Consider the following 22,814-nt stretch of genomic DNA (forward strand, 5'->3'; position numbering starts at 1 on the left):
CGCTAGCCTCCAGCCTGGCTGTGGCCTTTCCCTTCCCTTCCGACGGATGCAGTCTATCCTTTAGAAACCCCATAGCACTTGGTACAATTCTTATACGAGTATTCTACTGTCGTGTTTTTTAGCTCATTTGATTGTTGCTTTATTTCCCACCAGATTGAAAGCGCTCAGGGATCAGAGACTCTGGATTGCTTAACATAAAACCTATAAGCGTTCACAAAATATTTCTGGGATGGAATTGATTGTTGTCGGTAAGGGAAATAAAGCAGAGCAAGATGACATCAAACGTCCTAAGGTTCTAAGTCTAGTCCTTCCAAATCCAATGGCCCTCAGTCAAGCCACTTAAACTGTACAATTCAAATTTCTGTTACACAAGGAGCTCCTCCAACTCTAAGATTATATTATTTGTGGGTGGCGGTGGCAGTGGACTGTGCCGCATTTCTCAAGACTGTCTATTTCGAGTTATCCTCATTGTAATTACAAAACTGAAATTCATCATACAAGTATACTTCTCGAATTCCTATCATTCTCCAAGTATGTGCTACACTTATAAACAATGTAGAAAATAAAAAAACAAAACCCCCCAGCACTTCCGAGAGAAATTCTATGGAGTTATTAGATTTCATAAAAGTCATTTTAAAAAAAGAAAATCTAATCATGAAAGCAAGGTTTAAATTATTATATTTATTCTCTTAAAAATATCATTTCAGAAAGACTTATAAGGAGCTTATAATAAAGGCACAAATTATCACAAAATGACATCAACTAAAGCGAAGAAAAAATAAGAGTGGAAAGGTAAAATGAAACCGATAGCGAAGCCCAGAAATGGGGCAAATTTTTACTAAGACATTCGCTTTGCCTCTTTTCTAGTGCACGAGTAGACAGCGGAGATCCTGGAGTTGTTCTCTGCTAAGCTTTTAGCTCCCAACACACAAGGAAATGGTCTCAGCTAAGTAATTCACATCTAGCACACACAATGTCCTGAGTTATGTTTGCAATCAAGATCTGTCGAATTTGGGAGATACAACTAGAAACATGTTTTCAATAAGCATTTGGAAAGTGCCCATTTAGTATTTTTTTTTTACATTTTAACTTTATTGAGGTCTAATTGACATATCTAACTGTAAGATATTTACGGTGTACACCGTAGGAATTTTGATATACATTATGAAAGGATTTCCTCATCTAGTTAATTAACACAGTTGTCTTCATGTATGTATGTGAATATTCGAGATCTGCTCTCTTCACAAACTTCAATTATACAATACCGTTTAGTGGAGCCAGGTGAATAAAGACTTGTATGTCTTAAAGACAATGAAGCTGGGGTCAGTTGGCCACCTTTTGTGAAAGCCAAAGATTCTTTTAAGACACTGTAGCCTGCCCAAAGATAAAGCCAAAGTTTTATTACGACAATTACTTGGTATCTTTTCTAAGGCACAGATAGACAATAGAAACCTCAAGGTTATTATTCACTGTGATTCCAATCATTTTAACCTTGAAAAATTTAAAGATGCATAAGATAAACAATGGAGTACAAAAGGAAACAAATGTCTAAAATACATGAAAAATAAAAGGATTGAACTTTAATAATGATTTTTAATTTTCCACAAAATGACATCGGTCTTTTGGCTAGATGGAAAGTTGAATGAAAAAATTTAATAGAGATCATTTTAAAGGGATAGAAAAAATATGGTATAAAGTATATTAAAATGTTAAAGAAGTTGGGATAATTAAAGCTAATATTAATTTTTCTTTATACTTTTCAAAATTTTTACAATACATATAAGTTAGTGTTACGATCCTAAATACAATATATATCAAATAATGATGAAAACACAAAGAAAAAGACATGCTAATCCACTGCAAAATGGATGTAGACTTTCAAGAGTTACCAGATGTATAATACTACAGTCAGCGGGGAGTCCAAATTTATTGGCCAAAATATTCTGGCCATTTTCAAGAAAAAAAAAATCACAAATTAATAAAGATAAATTGCCTAGAGATAGATTTTAATGAAAGCGAACATATGACAGCAGCATACTTATAACTTTGAACTGGTTAATTTAAGAGGCACATCTGGTACAGCCCTATTTGAGTACATTAGCTGTTATCTTATTAAACAAATAATGCAAATCCAGGTAAAATTGGGGACCTCCTCACGTCCATGGAAATTTGTTATTTCCAAATAACAAAACACATAGCAGACACAGGAACACGTACAGAAAAATGGTTGCTAATATTCAGGTTAAATTAGTGTTGGGCCGCGGATAATTCTGGAAATGGTGGAGCACAGTTAAAGACATACTTTGCTTCGGGAAAATGACAGTATTTTAAAAAGAAAGAGAGACATGTAAACTTATAAGGACATTCTAAAGAGCAGACGACTTTTAAATTACAGATCATACAGAATCATACGTTATGTATGCATATATCCATTCATTAACTAAAATTTTTGACACGCTATCATGTACCAGCTTCTGATGAGGCACTGATGATCGAACGAGTGAACCCAATGATCACAGGGCTTCCAGTTCAACGGGAGCGCAGACAGTACCCTAAAGCATGACGTGTGCCATACAAGGAAAGTATCAATATTTTTGAGAAGCCCCAGAGAGAGGGCGAGCGGTCTGCAAGTGATGTCTAATTTCAGACCTTGCCTACAACTAAATTGCTAATATCCCAAAATGCTGCAATAGTATGGTAAAATCAATTAACTGTGAACTCTCGGCTGCACTAGCAATTAAGCAGAAGGTTGTTGTTTAGGTTTATTAGACGAGTTAGCTTAACCTTCTCTGTTCTGTTCATCACTCTATCTGGCCCACACTAGCACTCAATAAATAACTGTTGAATGAATGAATGAATGAATGAACGAACGAATGAATCAATCAACTGTTAATTAAGGGATTGCTTATTTGAGGCCTCAATGTTCCTTTTCATTGCCTGTCTTTAGAAGATTCAGAACAAAATTTTTATGTCTGGGGAAACGTGTGAAAAGAAATAAGGAAGCTCTTTTTAAAAGTCTAAAATTTGCTTTGGAAATGACTTGAAAATGTTAGGGCACTTTGAGTATCATGAAAAATGGGATTAAAGAAATTATTTAAATTATAACTTTTGTAAACATCACAGGAAATAACACGGACTCAGATATCATGCCACCAGGCAGTGCTCTATTTTGTGGTACCGTGTTTTGAATCTACATTCCGTTTTCAGAATAGAATAGTACAATAATGACTGGAAATGTTTTGTTGACATCTGCTCAGAATTTTCCCCCTCTTACGTGTGATTTAATTTCATAAAACAAACACAAAAATATTCCAGTAAAACAGATCTCTAATATTAATGTAAAAATGATTTCTCTTTAAAAGATTGCTTTTTTAAAGTGTTGAAACAAATTGTCCTTTAAAGCAAAGGAGTATCTGTTCGATTTATTTTAGAGATGTTTTTTCCTATTTCACATTGGCTAATAACCTAACCAAAGCTTTAACCATTTATTATCTCCATATTTTTCAGAAAATAAAGACTGATTACTGCTATCGGTGAATTCACAACCTAGCCGGGTAAACACAATCGAATCAAAACTCAAAACAATCTGCTAAAAATGATGAAATAATTGGTGAAGCATACAAGACTGTATACAACAAAATTACATCGTGCAAATAATAAATAGCTCAGAGGAGAGACCCTCGGTGAGGGCGGGAAGAATCCAAAGTGGTTTTATAGCGGGGCTGGACCTTGGAGGAGCTTGAAGAAGAGGAAGGATTTTGACTGAAAACACAGAAATGGAAGAGCCTTCTAGCCAGGAGAATCTTAAAAGTCGATACTACGTGGTGAATGGAAATTTCTTAGGAAACTTTCTATTGCCCCTTCTGGCTCTATCTAATCAGAATAAAAGTTAAAAAATGCAAAACTGGAATTCTAGCGACCCACAGATAAATACATATCACGAAATATATATAATACATATCAGAAGTCTCTCTCTCTCTCTATATATATATATATATATATGTGATTATTATATCATATCAGGGAGATATGTGTGTATATGTATATATTATCATATGTATGTACGTATCATATGTATGACACATACGTATACGTATTATATCATATGATATCAGAGGGACCCACATCCTATCTATGAACACAGACTGCCCTAAAATCTAAATTGCCGACCCTCAAAGTTTGCTTTTCCTCAAAAAGCCCTCAAAGAAAACGGCGTCTGTCCTTCAGATCTGCAGATGTCACTCCCAATAACTAAAACCATCTCAGAACCAGCCAATCAGAAAGCTCCGGGATGCAGCTTCTCGCAGAATGAGCTAATCTGAGCTCATAGTCTGGTGATGTCTCTTCACATTTGTTGGTTGTCATGAGACTCTTTAGTTGTCCAATTGGTACCATAATCTCACCAGCCTTTCGGCCTCACTTACCACAACTGACGACCCCCTCATCCACAAGGGGCCACATTTACATGGCTCTAGGACACTGTCCCGCATGTTCTTTGCATTGTCCCGCCCGTTTCACTGGCTCCTCCTCCTCCCTACCCTTTTCCTCTTTCATCTCGTCTCCCAAACTCTAAGTATTGGAGTGACCCAACCGAGTCTCCCACACGCTTCTCCAACTACACTCCGTCGCTGGTTTATCTTGTCCAGCCTTACGGCTTCAGTACGGACACTGCAGCTTCGATGTCTTCACGGCGACACAAATTTAGCATGTCCCAAAACAGACTTCTCATCATCCCCCTTCGACTTGCCTTTCCAGCCATCTTCTCCAGATCAGTCTCGAATTCTGCTTCTCCTCCGACCGTCAACCCATCACCAAACTGCCCTGACTCTGCGTAACGTGCCCGTCTGTGCCGCCTCGTGCACATCGACTAGCACCCTTGCCCAAGCCACTGTCACCTCCCACCTGGACTAGTTCAATAAACGAACTCCTGTCATGTTGTCCTTATCATAGCAGTCTAGTCAATGGGCAGATTCAACAACAGAAAACTATTTTCTCACCGTCTGGAGGCTGCAAGTCCAAGATCAAGGTGCTGGCAGGTTTGGTTTCTCCTGAGGCCTCTCTCCTTGGCACAGAGATGGCTGCTTTTGTTGTGGCCTGTATCGAATAGACCAAACCAAGTAAGCTCTCAAAGGCTGTTTATTAGCCGGCCGCTGTCCTGTACAAAGGAGCAGCCCCCAAATGCCAAGATACAAGGATTTTAAGCCCTAAATCCCATTCTTCATTCTATCTTAAACACAAAGGTCTGTCTTTCTCCTATTCACTACCTGTCAACCCACTGGTCAGGTGTGCAAGCGGGGAGCACAGAAGCAGAAAGCTTGTTGTTAGAATGTTATGTTCCTATGGGTGATTGCCTATGTTCCCGTGGGCAATAGCCAGTATTCCCATAGGCGATGGCCAAACAGTAATTTTCAGCTTATATACAATTAATTATTTTTCATGCCACGCAAGCAAGCAGGGTTACACAGGCTAAAATTGGCAGTTAGCGTATGAGCTCATTGTTACAAGTTTCATGATTAACAGAATGCGGTTAGGGGTTCCAGAAACTGGGCCTAAGGTAGAGACTTCCTTTGTCCGGTTTCAGGTTTTAATTATCCTTTAACCCTTTCACATTTCAGCAGGCTGTCACATCTTCTCTCTGTGTCCTCGCATCATCTCTTCCTCATTTCTAAGCTCTCCTGTGTCTCTCCTGTGTCCTAATCTCTTCTTCTTATAAGGACACCACTTAGATTGGACTAGGACTCCACCTTTATGACATCATTCAACTTTAATTACCTCTTTAAAGGCTGAATCCTTCAATGTAGTCACAGTGGGAGCTAAGGCTTCAATACACAAATTTGGGGGGAGCACAATGGTATCATTAAATGGTTCCCCATCTCACTCAGAATGAGGCGATGTCTTTTCAGTGGCCGACAGCAGTACCTGTGCTGTGACCGGAATAACCGGACTCAACCTGAGTGCTTTGATTATAGAGGCAGTTTATTAGCTGGCGGCTGTCCTTCCAAAGGAGCAGCCCCGAAACGCAAGGGTACGAGGGTTTTAAGCCCTAAATCCCATTCCTCATTCTGTCTTAAACACAAAGGTCTATCTTTCTCCTATTCATTACCTGTCAACCCACTGGTCAGGTGTGCAAGCGGGGAGTACAGAAGCAGAAAGCTTGTTGTTAGAATGTTATGTTCCTATGGGTGATTGCCTATGTTCCCATGGGCAATAGCCAGTATTCCCATGGGCGATGGTCAAACAGTAATTTTCAGCTTATATACAATCGATTATGTTTCGTGCCACGCAAGCAAGCAGGGTTACACAGGCTAAAATTGGCAGTTAGCGTATGAGCTCATTGTTACAAGTTTCATGATTAACAGAATGCGGTTAGGGGTTCCAGAAACTAAGGTAGAGACTTCCTTTGTCCAGTTTCAGGTTTTAATTATCCTTTAACCCTTTCACATTTCTGTGACCTTTTCAGTAGTGCGTCCTCACACCTGATCTGGCCGTCCTCATCCCCAGTCTCTCCCTAGCTATTGTGCTCAAGCAAATCGACCTTGTTGCTGTTTTTAGAACAGGCCCTCTCCTGTCCTCGTTATTCTCGCTCAGAATAGTCTTTCCCTCATTTTCACGCGTTTCTCGAGTCTTTAATAAAATGACACTTCTCTGTGAGGCCTCCTACCTCATCTATGGTTCCAATCCTTGGCACCCACCTGCGCACCAGAAACCCCTTTCTGGCTTTATTTTCCATCCGGGTACCTATCGCCATCTCTCCCAATATTGACATGACTTATGATTTACATATTTATGTGTTTATTGTCTGTCACTAAGCTTCACGGTGGCCGAGGTCATTGTTTTATTCGATGCTATTCTCCATCATTTTGAACAGGAATATATATCCTCCCACCAAGGTGACAGAAATTCTTGACTGTTTTCAAGGGGCCTCTGCTTTCCTCTGCTTACTAATAAACGTTTACCTGTTCCTGGACATCTTTCTGGATGCTGACTTTGCACAGTTACTACAAACTCATAATTATTTCTTGTTTCTTTGCTTGTATACTTAGAAGGTGCTAAAATCAGCACATACGAATTCATAAATTCAAGCCTCAAGGGCTTTTTTATGAAAGCCCATGGTTTATGGAGGTGTTAACGTAAACAATAGCACTGCAAACAGAAAATTTAGATTAAGGAAGAGGACATTTATTGAGGGCCTACCATGTACCAGGCACTTTCTAAGATATATGAGCCTATACTATTGTTTTAATACAACAAAATCTACATTTTTTTCCTCTAAGTGTGCAAAGTTAATTTATGACTCTTAGGAATTTTGTATAACAAGAAGTTAATCTTCTCAAGCATGCCGATGTTCTCCTGCCTGGAAACTCACTGCCCGTTCTCACACACGTACACTGGGAAGGCACCTCCATCTCAGAGGCTCAGGACGGGGAGAGGGTGGGAAGGGACGAACAGGTGTGGGCCCTCGTCCCGCACTCAGGAGCAAGGCCTGCAGATGGTACTGCTCAGGGGGGCTTCTCAGAGGTCTTCGATGATTCTCCAACATGCAACATGATGTAGTCAATAAAAGTCTGGGTTCCTGAGTTCGAATCCCAGCTCTCTCATTTACTAGCTGCATGTCCTGGGAAAGAGACTTCACTTCCCTGTGAAACAGGCAGGATGACAATGATACAACTCACAGAGGTGTTACGAGGATTAAAATAAATTAACACCTGAAAACAACTTAGAATTGAGCCCAGGATCTATAAGAATGTTTCGTAAATGTAGTTATTATTTTGATGGTTGCTTTTCTCATTTGTACAAATACATCGCAAGTTTTTCTCTCTCCTGATGATTGACATTTGCTTGATCGCCAATCTTTTACTTTTCATAAATAATGCCAAGCTAAACATTGCCGTACCTGTTTCCACAGACATATGTGAAAATTAGTCTAGGGTATATACAGTTTACAGGATTTGCTGAGTTTGGGAAATGTTCAGCTTCAATTTGTCTAGATATCTCATTATTATTCTCCAACACATTTGCACCAACTTTTATTGACCTTCATCGTCATTTGATATTGTCAGGCTTTATAGGCATGCCTATTGGAAATGTGTGAAATGACATCAGCAAATATTCTATTCTCATTTCCCCAATTATTAGTGAGGTTGAATATCTTTTTATTTTATTGGCCTTTCAGATTTTCCTTTCTGTCCATTTCTTATTCACCATCGTTTCTGCTGCATTTTATTGGTCAAAGCCATTCAGAAACCGACCTAGATTCAAAAGGAGGAAAAACAGAGTCTGTCTCTAAAGCATCGTGCACATAGAGAGAGGAGGGAGGAACAGTGACAGCTGTCTTTGAAAACCATCTACCACCAACTGTATATTCTATTTATCAGTTTCATCGTTTTTGTAATTGCTTTAGCTAATTTTATAGGAATTATCTATATATTCTACATATGATTTTTTTTTGTAATTTATGTATCATAAATATCACTTCCCAGTGTGTGGTTCGTCTTTTCACATTTTACAATATCTTTTGACTCATAAAAGTTTCAGTGTTAATATAATCAAACATTGCCGTTGATTCTTATGAATTGTAACTTTTATGTCTCTTTTAAGAAAATCTTTGCTCTCCCAGAGTCATATTCTGCTGTTTTCTTCCAAATACTTTAAATGTTGGTACCTGCATTTGGGTCATAAACTGTTTGGTATTTATTTTAGTACATATTTGACGTAAGAGTAGAATCTATTTTAATTTGTCTTCATGTAACAAAACAATCGCCTCAGCACAATTTGTTGAAGAGTCTAGATTTCTTCACTGATTTGTAATGTCCTTCTGTCACAGACTCTTTATGGCCTTTCTAGCTATAATACAGCACTATTTTAACAACTTTGGCTTTTGAATAAGTCTTAATATTTGGTTTGGTGGGCCTCCATTTTTTTCTTCTTCAACTTTTCTTGATTTTTCATAGTTCTTTGCTTTACCATCCAAATTACAATTTGTCAATTTCCACTTTCTGGTATCTTGATAGTTAATACATTGACTTTAAAAACTTAATTACATTGTATGCAATCCCAATAAAAATCCCACCAGGCATTTTTCTTTCTTTTTTTTAGAAATTGATGAACTGATTCTAAAATTAATATAAAACCAGCTAGCATGTAGGAATCTAGTATTTTCAAAACAGGCTTTGAAAAGAATGAAGTAGGCAGACTTACACTATTTGATTTCAAGACTTATTATAAGGCTGTAGTAATCAGGATTATGTGATACTGACGTAAGGATTGACATAGATTAAAGGAACAGAAAAGAGAGCCCAGAAATAAACCCACATCTATATGGGACTTGATTATCAACAGAGTCATTAAAGCAATGCAATAGAGAGAAAAATCTTTTCAACACACAGCGCTGGAACAATGAAATATCCATATGAGAAAAAAATGAATGATGAATTGTAACAGACCATCTTTATGACTTAGAAGCAAAGAAAAGTTTATTTAATAGGACAAAGAAGAAATAAATTAATTAACTAATAAAATAAAAAATTAATAAATCAGACTTTATTAAAAATTCTGCACACAAATTCATAAATTGATACTGTTTAAAAATGAATAAGAAAGCTACACATTGCGGGGAAGTATATGTTTATCTGACAAAGATTGGCAAATAGACAAATTTCTTCAACTGAATAATAGAAAAACAGTCTAATAAAATACGTGCAAAAGAATTGAACAGATACTGCACAAAGTACGATATGAATGTCCACTATATCAAAATTCACTGAGCATCATTAGTTATTAGAGAAGTTCAAATTAAACTATAATGAAATCAGTCACACACCATTAGAATTAAAGACTGACAATATTAAATGTGAGTAAGGATGAGGGGAATCCAAACTTGTAGGTAGGAGTGAAAAACAGTAAACCACTCTGGAAAAACATAAGCTAGTTACTTATCAAACTAAACACATGCCTACCCTATAGCTCAGCAAATCTAGGTATTCACCCAAGAGGAATGAAATTATGTCTACCAAAGTATTTGTACAGAAATGTTCATAACTGCTTTATTTATGAGGCAAGAGTTGGAAGCCTTCAAGTGCCCACCAATAGAAACAAATCATGCTATATTCATTCAACAAAATGTTATTCAATAATAAATGTAAGCAAACTATCGATATACATAGGAACGTGAAAGAATCTCAAATACTTATGCTGAATGAAAGAAGCCTTACTCAGAACAATAGATGCTGTGTGATTCCATTCATATAAAGTTCTAAAAGAGGCGAAACGATACCAGAAAAACTCAGGACAGTGGTTGCCTGTGAGGGACAGGGACAGGAGGGAGCTTTCTGAGGTGGCGGTGACATTCCATATCTGAACAGTTTTGAATTACTCAAGGGTATGAACTTGTCAAAACTCCTGGGATGCTGGTACACTTAAGACCCAGCTGCCTCCCGCCACAAAGCAATCAATGCACATGGAGAATAATGGCCTCCAGTTACCTGGGAAGATCATCTTCCTGTGACAGACGTTTTTCCTGTTGGAAGAATTTCCCCTAACGGGATCCGTGGTGATTGGGATCTGTGTAATACAACAAGGAATGAACACAGAAAATGGGCAGCACGAGTTTTGAAATGAAACCAATCCGGACCCCATCATGTCCTAAATGTGTGCTGTAAGGCAAGGTCATTCATCTTGCTAGAACCTTCTCATTCAAACCTTGGGCTGATAATGCTAAATATGAGCATTTTCTGTGATAAACAGTACAAATCTATGTTATGTATTTTTGTCTCCCCCCTTTTTTTAGGCGAGGCAACCATTGGTTGACCTCACAGATTGAAAGGACCTTGTCAGCTTGCAATCCCTTATTTTTTATTTTTTATGTCTACAGCCCCTGGTCTTCCTAAGTGGTCTCCCATCCAAGTACTAACCAGGCCCGACCCTGCTTAGCTTTCGCGATCAGATGGGATCGGGCTTGTTCAGGGTGGCATGGCCGTAGACAATTTTCACAATGGGAGTAACACTTTGAAGACTCTGGTTTTTTGCAGGAACTCAAGTCCAGCCCAAAATCTGGTGCAGGACCAACACAATGACTTCTGTTTATGTAGGAGTTGAAACCTTCGTCCTAGCTCCTAAGGTCTGTTCTCAGGAGTGATTAGCCAGGGGCCACTGCAGTGTCAGCCTCCACACTCAGAAGCCTAACTCTGGTTCCTCCTTCTTTCTGGCATTTGAAGATTTCGTTTCTTTTTTAGGGCTTTTGGATTTTTGTTTGGTTTTTGTTTTGTTTTGTTATGTTTTGGCTTGGATTGGCTATGTATTTAAAAAAGTTTTATATTTCATGCAGCATTTCTATGTATTTGTAGAAGGAGAGATTAGAGAAAGCCATTCTTTATCCTGTTTGCACTTTAACTTTTCTAAGTCCGGTTTCTTCCTCACAAAATGATACTGATGATATTAAAAATGCTTAGTATCTATCACTAAGACTGATGAGACGATACGGCGGAGATCAAGCATGCGATGCACTGGCGTGTTAAGACCTCCCTTTCAGGACCTAGCCTAGCGTCCAATCAATCTCGAAGAAGAACAAAGTCTGAGGACTTATGTGGGCTCTTATTTAAGCAATAGGCAAGGAAAAGAAAGAAAAGCTACAAATTCCGGAAAAAAAGAAGTAAAGCCAACGGACCTTCACAGTCCCTGGATTATGACAGAGGGGTTCTTTGCAGTAATGGAAATGGATTAATTAGATATTCATACAGAAAAAATCATGCCCTATTATGTACTTCATACCACACATAAAAATTGCAGATGCAACATACATCTAAACACACTAGACAGTAAAGCTCTAGAAGGTATCACAGGTGGAGATGTTTATGATGCTGAATAGGCAGTTTCCTGAAATATAACGCAAATGCATTAATAATAAAGAAAATGTGTTCTTTAAAATTAAGAAGTTTTGTTCATCGAAAGTCATTACTAAGAGAGTGAAAAGGCAAAAAGACCCTGAAATTATATATGCATGTGTGTGTGTTCAAAAGAATCATATCTAGAGCTGCATATATACGGAATTCTTAAAATCAATGAAAAAAGATTTTAATAAATTAAAATCTAATTTATTGACGTGGAAAAGCCTTCAACAGTCACTTCACCTGAAATGGTTTTCAAACTTTTGACTTTTTTTTTTTTTTTTTAATGCCTATAGCACCTGGTATTCCTAGGTGGTCTCCCATCTAAGTACTAATCAGGCCCGACCGTGCTTAACTTCAGAGATCAGATGAGATTGGGCACATTCGGGATGGCATGGCCATAGGGTTTTCAAACTCTTTAATCATTAAACAAAAACAAATTAAAACCAAAATGAGATACCATTCCATACCTGTCAGAGTGGCTGAATAATAAGTGATAACCCAAACTAGGTGCTGGTAAGGATATGGAATAATTTAGACCACTTATACACTGCCAGTGAGTTCATAAGTTGGCGAAACTTTTTCAGAAAACATGCATGCACCCTGTGACCCAGCAAACCTACTTCTAGGTACATACCTAACCGAAATGCACATGTGTATGTACCAAGAATCACACAGAAGAATGTTTACAGCAGCACCATCCATAATAATTTAAACATTGAGAGTATCTCAATGACCATCAATAGTAAAATGTATCAATAAATTTTGGTGTATTCATATAGTAGAATACTATACAGCAATGAAAACGGATGATTATTGCTTCGTGGTAAATTTCACTGTAGCAGTTTGGATTCAGAGAGGCAGAAGAAGGATAGGTGCTATATCTATTATAGGGAATAGACTTTATGCACCTATTGGAGCTCGTTAAGCAATCTAGCCGAGACTGTTGCCTCTGCTTCTGGTTCTCAGCCTGAAGTCATCATGGCTCACAGCCAGGATGGGAAGATGGACAAGAAGTATGGGAGAGTGACAATACACTGGAACCCACAGATGTCCTGGAACCCAAGTTCTCAGGCAAGAGAACTCCAGGAAACATATTTCCAATTTAGCTAAGCAAACACAGTGCGATCCCACCAGACTCACATAGTAATGAGGAAACGTCATTTAGTAGAAGTTCAAAACTGGAGTCAACTAACCTACGGAGATAGGACTTGGAATTGTGGTTATTGTGGCAAAGTAATGACTGGGAAATGATGCAAGGGAGGCTTGTATGATGCTAATAACAACTTATTTCTTAATTTAAATGGCGGTTACCTAGGTGTGTAAACTTTGTAAAAAGTCCAGTGCACCACATACCTGGAATTTGTAAGCTTTTCTAAAGTTTCCATTGAAAAAATCTTAACTTATAAATATTGAAATATTACTGTTAAAACTTTTAATAATTCATAAAAATAAAATGTCATAAAGTAATTTAAAACAATGCATAGCTGACACATTCCTCTTTCATTTAGATAATTCAAAGTGTGATTGTATTTGCTACTTGATGCCATTCAGCTCAAATACTGTTAATTGGGATGTCTGACATGACTCTGAATCAAAAGAAGAATTAGGAAAAACAATTGAGGGTAAATTTTAGTATTTAGAAATTCAAGAATACTAATATTACAGTCTATGGTGCTTAAAAGGTAACATTAAAATTGTCTTTTCCAGTACAACCAGAAAAAAATGGGCAGAAAAACTACATCCTTCTGCTGTAGAATTCATGTTGAAAAGAGAAGAAATTCCACTAATTTGAATACTATATCAGCTTTTATTTCCCATTAGAAAGGTTAGAAAACTTTCTCCTAATCTATAAATAGAGGTATGATATAGTTATTTTTATTTAAAGATTTTTATTTAAAGATTTACATTTTCTTTGAACACTAAAGACAGTATTTTTAAAATATATATGTATTTTAAAAGTATTTTTTGAAAATTTTAGTTTTTAATTACATTTTATAAGTTAAATACTCCACGATACATATAGTCATCCAAGGAAAATACTATTCAAAGTGTTTTTGTAGCAATTTTCCAAGAAAGCAGGAAAAAAAGGGCTTAATAGCTGCAGAATGATAAGTTTTATCATCTCCTTATCGTCTACCCGGAGCAAAAGGTGCCACCACATCAAAATAATGCCTTCTTATACTTTCTAATCTTGCGTGCGCAATTATGGTCAGCAATGGGTCAAGGATACAGGAGTTTGACTATAAAGGGCTAAAGCATTTAACAAACGACTTATTATCGATTTTGACTAGATACTCATCTCTTTCTTCTCTTCCCGATCAATTCTAATTTATTCACCTAGATCCATTTCAAAAAGCAAGTGCTCCAGGATCGAATCAGCAATTTAGAAGGTAAGGCAACAGAGAACACCCGATCAGAACAGCAACAACAACAATGACAACAACAAAAATCCAAAAAGATGAGGATAAGTTAAGAGGCCTCTGAGACAGCATCAGGTGTACCAACATCCACATCATAGGGATGCCAGAACAAAAAGAGAGCCAGCAAGGAATTGAGAACTTAGTTGAAGAAATAATGATGGACAACTTCCCTAACCTGGCAAAAGAAATAGACATATAAGCTCAAGAAGCAGAGTCCCAAACAAGATGAACCCAAAGAGGTGTATAAGCTCAAGAAGCAGAATCCCAAACAAGATGAACCCAAAGAGGCCCAAACCAAGACACATTATAATTAAAATGCCAAAGGTTAACGACAAAGAGAATCTTAAAAGCAGCAAGAGAAAAGCAATTAGTTGTCTACAAGGGAGTTCCCATAAGACTGTCAGCTGACTTCACAGCAGAAAAGTAGCAGGCCAGAAGGGATTGGCAGGAAAAGGAAATATTCAAACTGATGAAAAGAAGGACCTACAAATGAGATTATCCTATTCCTCAAAGCCATCATTTAGAAACAAGCGATAGATAAAGATCTTCCTAGACAAGAAAAAAGCTAAAAGAGTTTATCACCACCAAACCATTATTCCAAGAAATGTTAGAGGGACTTCTTTAAGAAGAAAGGAGAAAAATTTTAAAAAACGTTAAAAAATTACGAAAAATAAAATAAAAATCTATTTTATCTATCAACAATTAATTTAAATGTAAATGGGCTAGGTGCTCCAATCAAAAGATAGGGTGGCTGAATGGATAAAAAAAACAAGACTATTACATAGACTTCCTACAGGAGCCTCATTTCCGATCAAAAAACACAGAGACTGAAAGTAAAGAGATGGAAAAAGATATTTCATAAAAGCAGAAACAAACAAAAAAAGCTGGGGTAGCAATATTTATACCAGACAAAACAGACTTTAAAACAAAGGATATAACAATACAAAAGAAAGACCCAGTTATCCCACTTCTGGGTATTTATCCAAAGAAACCCAAAATACTACTTCAATGGGACATGAGAATCCATATTTATGAAACTCAGCTTTAAGAAATTTCTCATGCAGAATGTGTTTTTCCTCTCCTGGCTGGCACATTTTTTTTGATATGTAGTAGGTACTACGTGACTATTTGCTTAATTGTATGTAATTGAAGATGTAAAACCAACATTAAAATGCTTATAAAAGTTTATGAAGGAATTTTTTAATCACTAAAGTTGAAGCTAATGAAGTGAGAGGTAAAACTACACCTATTTTTTTCCCTCTAAAAATTCCTAGTTATTCTGTTATCCAAGGCATTTTCAATTATTTTTCAAAATCAACAAAGAGCACCAGGGGGGAATTTTAAAACATAAATCAGAAATTTGGGACAATTCAGTTTATTTCTTTGTTCAAGTTAATGAACTTTGTAGACTATAGTTTCAACATGAAATTATGATATTATTTTTGAAATTTGTTCATGACTATAGTGAAGAGGCTTTCCGGTCACTGAATTTACATGTTGCACATTGTAGAAAGTCACAGCTTAAAACCCCACAGCCAAGAAACCTTATCACTTCTCAACAAAGTTAATTTCTGCCATGAATTTATAGATATGTGAACTTGCAACAGATATTTTTATCTACAAAGACCACATCACAAGAGTGACAACTATTTATTTTCTACCATGTTTAGAGCCAGTTTCTAAGTGAGCACATTTAATAATGTTTTTATACATTCATAAAATATTTGAGGGCCTCTCATATGTTTGTTTTAGTGTGTTAAGCCATATAACTTCCTACATTTCTAGCACAGTCCACAGGCTCCACACACTTTAATACAGTTTTCAAAAGTGACGATTTTAAAGTATCTGAAAGAAAATGCGATACAGTGGGTACGAAGTTATTTTTTAAGCAAGAAATCTTTTTGAGAATCTTATAAAGGTTATAGACACTGTCCAAACAAATGCACGCTCATACAAAATCTTGTTTAGGAATATCAGGGAATACTGAAGTCCAAGCTTTAGAACTCAGGTTAAGAATCCTTACCCTAGTCTCATTCCCTTACTGGGACGAAAGTCCAGAGAGGTCCAGGACTCAACACTTTAGTGGCCGAGCTGGACCGAAACCCAAGCCTTTGCTGCCTGCGTTCAACCCATTTTTCCTGAACTGCATTCCAGCTTGCAAAAGATGAATATGAACAAAACACAGGACCGCAAGTCAAAGTTCTGATAGATATGGAGAACTCTAAACTGGACGGAAATTACAGGTATCATAACTAGAGCATAATATATTTAGTGGTAGAAAATCAACAAAAACAAACTATGGAAAATAATAACCTAATCATAAGAAGCCAAAGTAAACCCCATAAACTGAGTATGGGTCGTCAATATAAGGTGATTGTTGGAAGGAAAAAGAGAGAAGAGCAGACTGAGGGAGAAGGGAGTGTGGGGGAGGGGAGGGGAGTGGAGGGAAATGTATTTTCTAGCACAGAAATAAGTAGTAGTCTAAAAAGTCATACTTCTGCTAAGGTTAACACTGCATATTTGCGAAAAAGTGAGTTGACATAAAAGTGTCATACAGAAATTATAATAGAAACAAATATTACCTTACTTTTTATTTTTAACTCTTAATAAGATAGATCATGCTAAGATAAAGGCCTTTGCTCAGAGGAGAGATGAATGGGTTTGTAGAAGTATTAGGATAGAAGTTACGGCTTCTCCCCCTAGAAGCCCCGGAGCTGGCTGGAACCAAGGTATAAAAACAAAGGAGAAGCCATTCCGGCCAAGAGATGAAGAAGTATTTGAAATTCTAAGTAGAGGGAATTCTGGGAGAGGGAAGAAAGGGAGAATGTGGGGTGCTGGGGAGGTGGCAGAAGGACCATGCTTCTTGAAGTTCTCTCTTCCTCGGAACCCCCAAATCTTGAGATGGTTCTAAAACTCATAGAATGTTTAATGTGTGTGGTCGCTTTATGGAAACCGTTTAATGACTAAATGTTTCCTTTGAGGTGATGGAGGGGCTAAACAAAGGTTATAGAATCATCTCCCGAAATGTTAAGACTAAATTAGTTATCCAAGAGATTGAAATGCAATAGGTGTAAAACTGGCTGGAGTTATCACAATCTACTAAATATCTTTTTTAGTATCTTTTAACCTATGGTTCTTATAAGTCTGTGAGTTGGTTTCTTCAATAGCCTTCATGTTTAAAATATTAGACACTGTTACCAACAAGAATTTCAGGTACTGAATTGAAATATCTTTGTGAAATTCACTCATGCACATGGGTTTCATTAAGTTCAGTGAGACAAATCAAATCTGTTGTTATGAAAGGGACCTTTGACAGCTCATAATTACATAAAAACAAACGCATCAATTGAAGAATAGAGCAAAATTAAGATGTCAGCACTGATGGATCTCATAACTAAAATTTTTAAGAAGCACTTTAAAAGTCAGTAACTTTTTCCTGTTTTGTGTAGTTATATTAAATGGAAACAATTAATTTTGCATCAACTTGACAGTAATTACTGAATTCTTAACACACGATGAAAGTTAATTCTTAGAAATGATAGACTAAAATGTGTTATATTAAAATATGCTTAGTTAATTAAACCATGAAAGACTAAGATGGCAATTGCAATAGGAATTCAATTTAATTCAAAACCCAGACTAAATTTATAGGTTATAAGTAAAGACTGGCTCTAACACTTTTAAGTAAGGATTATAATATTAAAACCAGAAATGCCATTATATAAATTAAATGTTCATCAAAAAAAAATGGAAATTTTATCTTGTCACTAGCTTTTCAAATGGAGCAATGAAGTTCAGGATGGGAAATTTGTAAGAAAAAGTACTCACAGGCTTGAAGTTTATAATACAATAATTCAAGACCCATCACCAAAGAACAATGTAGAAATATAGAAGCACCTCTCGAGACTGATTCAAACAATCACCTAACTTCAGACTCTGTTTACATTAAGCTCTGATTATGAAATGAAAATACCCTCAATAATGAACTAAAGTCCAAATCGAGGATCAGTGGTTTCTGATATGTCTCCTTGGCCATCTACCTGACTAAGTGCCTTCTTCATCTTCACAGCTTCCCTTGCAGAATACCCTCTTCTATTCCTCTGTGGCTAATTTCTGTTTGCCCCTGTCAATCATCTGTCAGGAGAACTGATTAGGAGGCAAATTAATTTTTAACCTATGAATAATTCTGCCAAAACCCAGCACATAACCCCTTTTTCTCCCACAGCTATATCTCAGAATGTCACAAATGCAAAAATAGCCTAATGATGCTTGAACTTAATTGAAACTTCTGGGGAAATAATGATCTGAAAAATAATTCATTTTCAGAGAAGGAAACTTGCTGAGGAATGACTTATATTATAATATTTCTATATTTTATTTTTCAGAAAGAGATCCACTATCTATAAGTTGATTTCAAGCAAATCTATCTATCAGGTATATGATTACCTTGATACACCAATTAATTATATATTTTGCTAAAATTGATCAAGATTAAATTAAATTAGATTGGATTGGATTAGATTATCTGTGCATATAAATTTCAAATGCATGTTTTACCATTTAATCTTTAAGGACGTTATCACTGTTATCTTCATTAGAAACCATTAATTAGTGTTCTTTATGGTGGTTACCGTTACAAATCTTTCACACTATATCGATTGAGTAGCTTGAAGGCTGAGAAGAATTTTCTCAGATCAAGAGGGTAGCAAAGGGCATTCTTTGGCAGTGGCAGTGGCAAGATTCTTTTTAGTAAATTGGTAGCCAACAATAGTTAGGGCAGATGAGTTGTCCAGGCTTCATGGAACAGATAATCTCAGATCAGGATCTGTCACTCATTCAGACATTCATTACAAAACAGGCACCAAATCATCTCTAGCCAGTTCTGTAAATTATTCAGTCTACAGCATCTTTCACAAAAGCTTCACCTGAGGCAAATGTGGCAATATTCTAATTGTGAAACTTTGTTAACCATAATTTCGCAGTCAGGCACCAATTATCTTCCAAATTAGTGGCTGAACATGAGACCACTTAGAAATTTGATTCCAAAGCTCCACTCCCAGTCTACCTGACTCTCAACAGTCTAGTGTGTTCATGCAATTATGCAATTATCTTTTAAAGATGTTCCTAGCCAAACTGTAGGTCTTAAGCACCATGAATTTCACAAGTTAACACCATTTCTATAATCCATTTCGATTATTAACGAGCCACAACTTTTGCCAATGGAAACCCATTTTTAACGTCCTTTATGGAACTTATCGACTGAATAGAAAGATGGTGACCATCTGTGGTGGCTGCTTCTGGAATGTGGTTCTCTGGGGGAGGGAGGGAACACAGTGAAGGGGACAGGGAAAATGCTAGACTTCTCTAAATATGCCTTGATTTATGGATGTGACATTGGAATCCTGAAATTGATTTACATATTAAGTAAAAAAAAAAAAAGAAAAAGAAAAAGAAAGAAAAAAGAATAACCTGTCAAGCAACCTTAACCTTTTCTCAGTAACCACGCTATCGTTAAAACAGTCGTTATCAGGATCCCAGGATTCTGAAACTGACATTTTCCAGTAGGAGCCAACAATTGCTCTCAGGTATACACACGCAACAGAAATGTTTGCACGGTGTATCAAAAGACATTGACCGAAAGATTATTCATTTAGCTAAAAAACTAAAAACAAGACAAATTTCTATTAACGGTAAAACAAATTGTGTTCTAACTATTCAGTGTAACACACAGCAACAAAAACAAACTACAGCTATATACACTATATAAATTAAGTTCATAAACAGTATTGTGCAAAAAAGCCGGGCATAAATCTATCTATCTATCTATTCATCCATTATCTATCTATCTATCTATCTATCTATCTATCTATCTATCTATCTATCTAATCTCTCTCTCATCATCTGTCTATCATCTATCATGGAATTTCATTTATTTAAAGTTCCAAAATAGGTAAAACTAAACCTTTTTATTTTTATTTTTTTGTTAGACATCAGGACAGTGGCTTGCACCAAGTGAGAGGGAAGAAATCATAATTGAGAGCGAGCACAAGTGGGTTGACCAGAGTGCTGGTAACTTTTCTGCATTTTGGTCTGAATGTTGCCTATGTGGACATTCATAATGCGATAATTCACTGAGTTTTACATTTATGCTTTGGGCTCTTTCCTGTATTTTATTTAAAACTCTTCTCACCTTTCAAATATACTTTCTTACAGGTTTTTTCAATGAAAAGAAAAGCATTTTACAGTAAAATATTGCCATAATAGAAAGGAAATGATTGCATTTTGTCTATTTAGGTGTATTCTTTCTGCTTTTAGATTGCTAATATCCATTAGTACTTAAAATGAACTTTTATATTTTAGCTATTTTATCAAATTTTTTTAGATTAGAGGTTAAAAGCATAGAAGGTAAAACCTGAGTAAATTCAACTCTGAATTTAATTATTTTCAAGGTAAAAACTAGGGGAAAAAAACCCCTCCATATTAGCTTATATTTTTCAATTTATAAATGCTAACATGTCAATCTGCACTGTTAATGAATACAGACGGTCTGGGTCAAGAGGTAAATGTAAATCATGAATCCTGAGTGAACTTCAAAATTTAAGAGAAAACCATAGGGAAAGCTTTAGTATTCATTACCAAGGATTCTAGTTGAAAACCAGAAAGGCATAAAAATGTACTTTTTAAAGAAATAGCTTAATTGATTTACATATTGAAAATACTCAAATTAGGTTCAAAATTTTACCTAAAAGAGCTTTTTAGATTAAAAAACAAACAAACAATCCAATTAAAAAATGAACAGAGGACTTGAACAGACACTTCTCTCATGAAGACATACAAACGGCCAACTGACATATTAAAGGATGCTCAACTTCACTAGCTACTAGGGAAATGCAAATCAAAACCACAATGAGATACCACCTCATACCTCTTAGAATGGCTATCATCAACAGGACAGGTAACAAGTGTTGGAGAGGATATACTGGTGGGACCGCCACATTGGTACAACCACGGAAAATGAACGAACGAACGAATGAATGAATGAATTTAAAAACTCTAAAAAAATTCCCAAATCTTAAGTTTGAAAATTTAAGATAGAATCTACAATACCCTTAGTCCATGGTCTTATCAGATGCAGTTTGAAGAATTTTCTGAAGAAAATATTTCATCGCCTAAGAAAGAGTATATCATCATAGAGGTATATTTACTTTTTAAATAAAATTTATTATTCTGTAAGACATCTCTATATTTGTCTCTCTTTTTTTTTTTTATCTATAATATACCATGGATACTTTTTCATGTCAACATAAACTTGCCTCATAATTTTAATGGCTGACTGGTGTTCCAGGGTATAGCTACACAGTAATTTATTTAACCAATGCCTTTTGATTAGAAATTTCAGTTGTTTACAAATTTTCACTACAGTTACATTACTATGACGATTTCAAAGTTCATCTCTGCAACATTGTCTAAATATTATTTAAGAAAAATTTCTAGTAACAGAATCATTATTCCAAAACAAGCATATCTTTTTAAAAGGTTTTTGATGGATAGTTCTAATTTATCTTCCAGAAATCTTGTGCCAATAAAAACGTTTCATTAGCTGTTTATAAGACTGCCCTTTTACCAAAACCCTTAAAACACTTAATACTAACATTTTTTTTTTCAATATTTGCCAATCTAAAGAATAGATAATTCGTCTTATAAGACTGTCATTATCTTTTGGCCGTTTGTGAAAATCTGGGTAAATTATTGAGTTTCACCTTACAGCCCAGTACGTAAGACCTTAAAAAAAAAAAAAAGATCCGTAATCATTCGAACTCACGTGTATTTCCTGGTGATGGGGTACCACTTACATCAAAAACATTAAATAGATCCCTTCTCATGATCCATGCCGGCATACCACGCATGCAGCCTGAGTCTACCTCTCCACTCGATCAAAGGCTTCGTCTGGCTGTATGCGATTAGTAGAATCTAATCACACTGAAAACCCAGCTTCGCAGACTCTGGGAAATCTAGTCTTGACCTTTTCTGCTTCTTGGCAAAAGAAAGGAATAGAAAAAAACATCTGTGTTAGCAAATCCAGAGTCCATCCTATAACCACTGCACATTTTCTTTTGTTTGTTTTCGTTAAATTATATTTCTCTTTTTCTTATTTTCTTTATGTTTAACGAGTTTTCTTTGTTCCTTCTTCCTTTGTTTTCCTCCTCAAATGGCTGCCAGTCATACTAATTCTATGTTTGCCAATTTAGAATTTTGAAGTTATACATTCAATTTTATTCTAGTGATTGTCACATAAAAATATATGTTCCTCTGTCAACATAAAGAACAGACTCTCCCATAGGAAACATAAAATTTTCTAGTATTTTTATCCACTTAACTACTCCCTCCCAATGTCTAATAGTTTTTCTTCAATAGTCAAGAGTATTTCTAGGGATAATACATGGTGATATAGCTTTATAGTCTTACACTTTGGAAAATATTTCTTTTGCTCTTTGTAAAAACACTTATA

At 36.1% G+C, this 22,814-nt stretch overlaps 1 non-coding gene and 1 pseudogene across 1 annotated transcript; both read right to left on the minus strand.

Moving 5' to 3' along the window:
• Window positions 1-10,861: 10,861 nt before the first annotated feature.
• Window positions 10,862-10,980, minus strand: LOC112482934. The gene has a single exon (XR_003047449.1). It is a non-coding gene; the product is annotated as a 5S ribosomal RNA (ribosomal RNA).
• Window positions 10,981-12,169: 1,189 nt separating this feature from the next.
• Window positions 12,170-12,288, minus strand: LOC112482983 (annotated as a pseudogene).
• Between the last annotated feature and the right edge of the window lie 10,526 nt (window positions 12,289-22,814).

The sequence above is a fragment of the Pteropus alecto genome, unplaced genomic scaffold (assembly GCF_000325575.1).
Source record: "Pteropus alecto unplaced genomic scaffold, ASM32557v1 scaffold16, whole genome shotgun sequence".
NCBI lineage: Eukaryota > Metazoa > Chordata > Mammalia > Chiroptera > Pteropodidae > Pteropus > Pteropus alecto.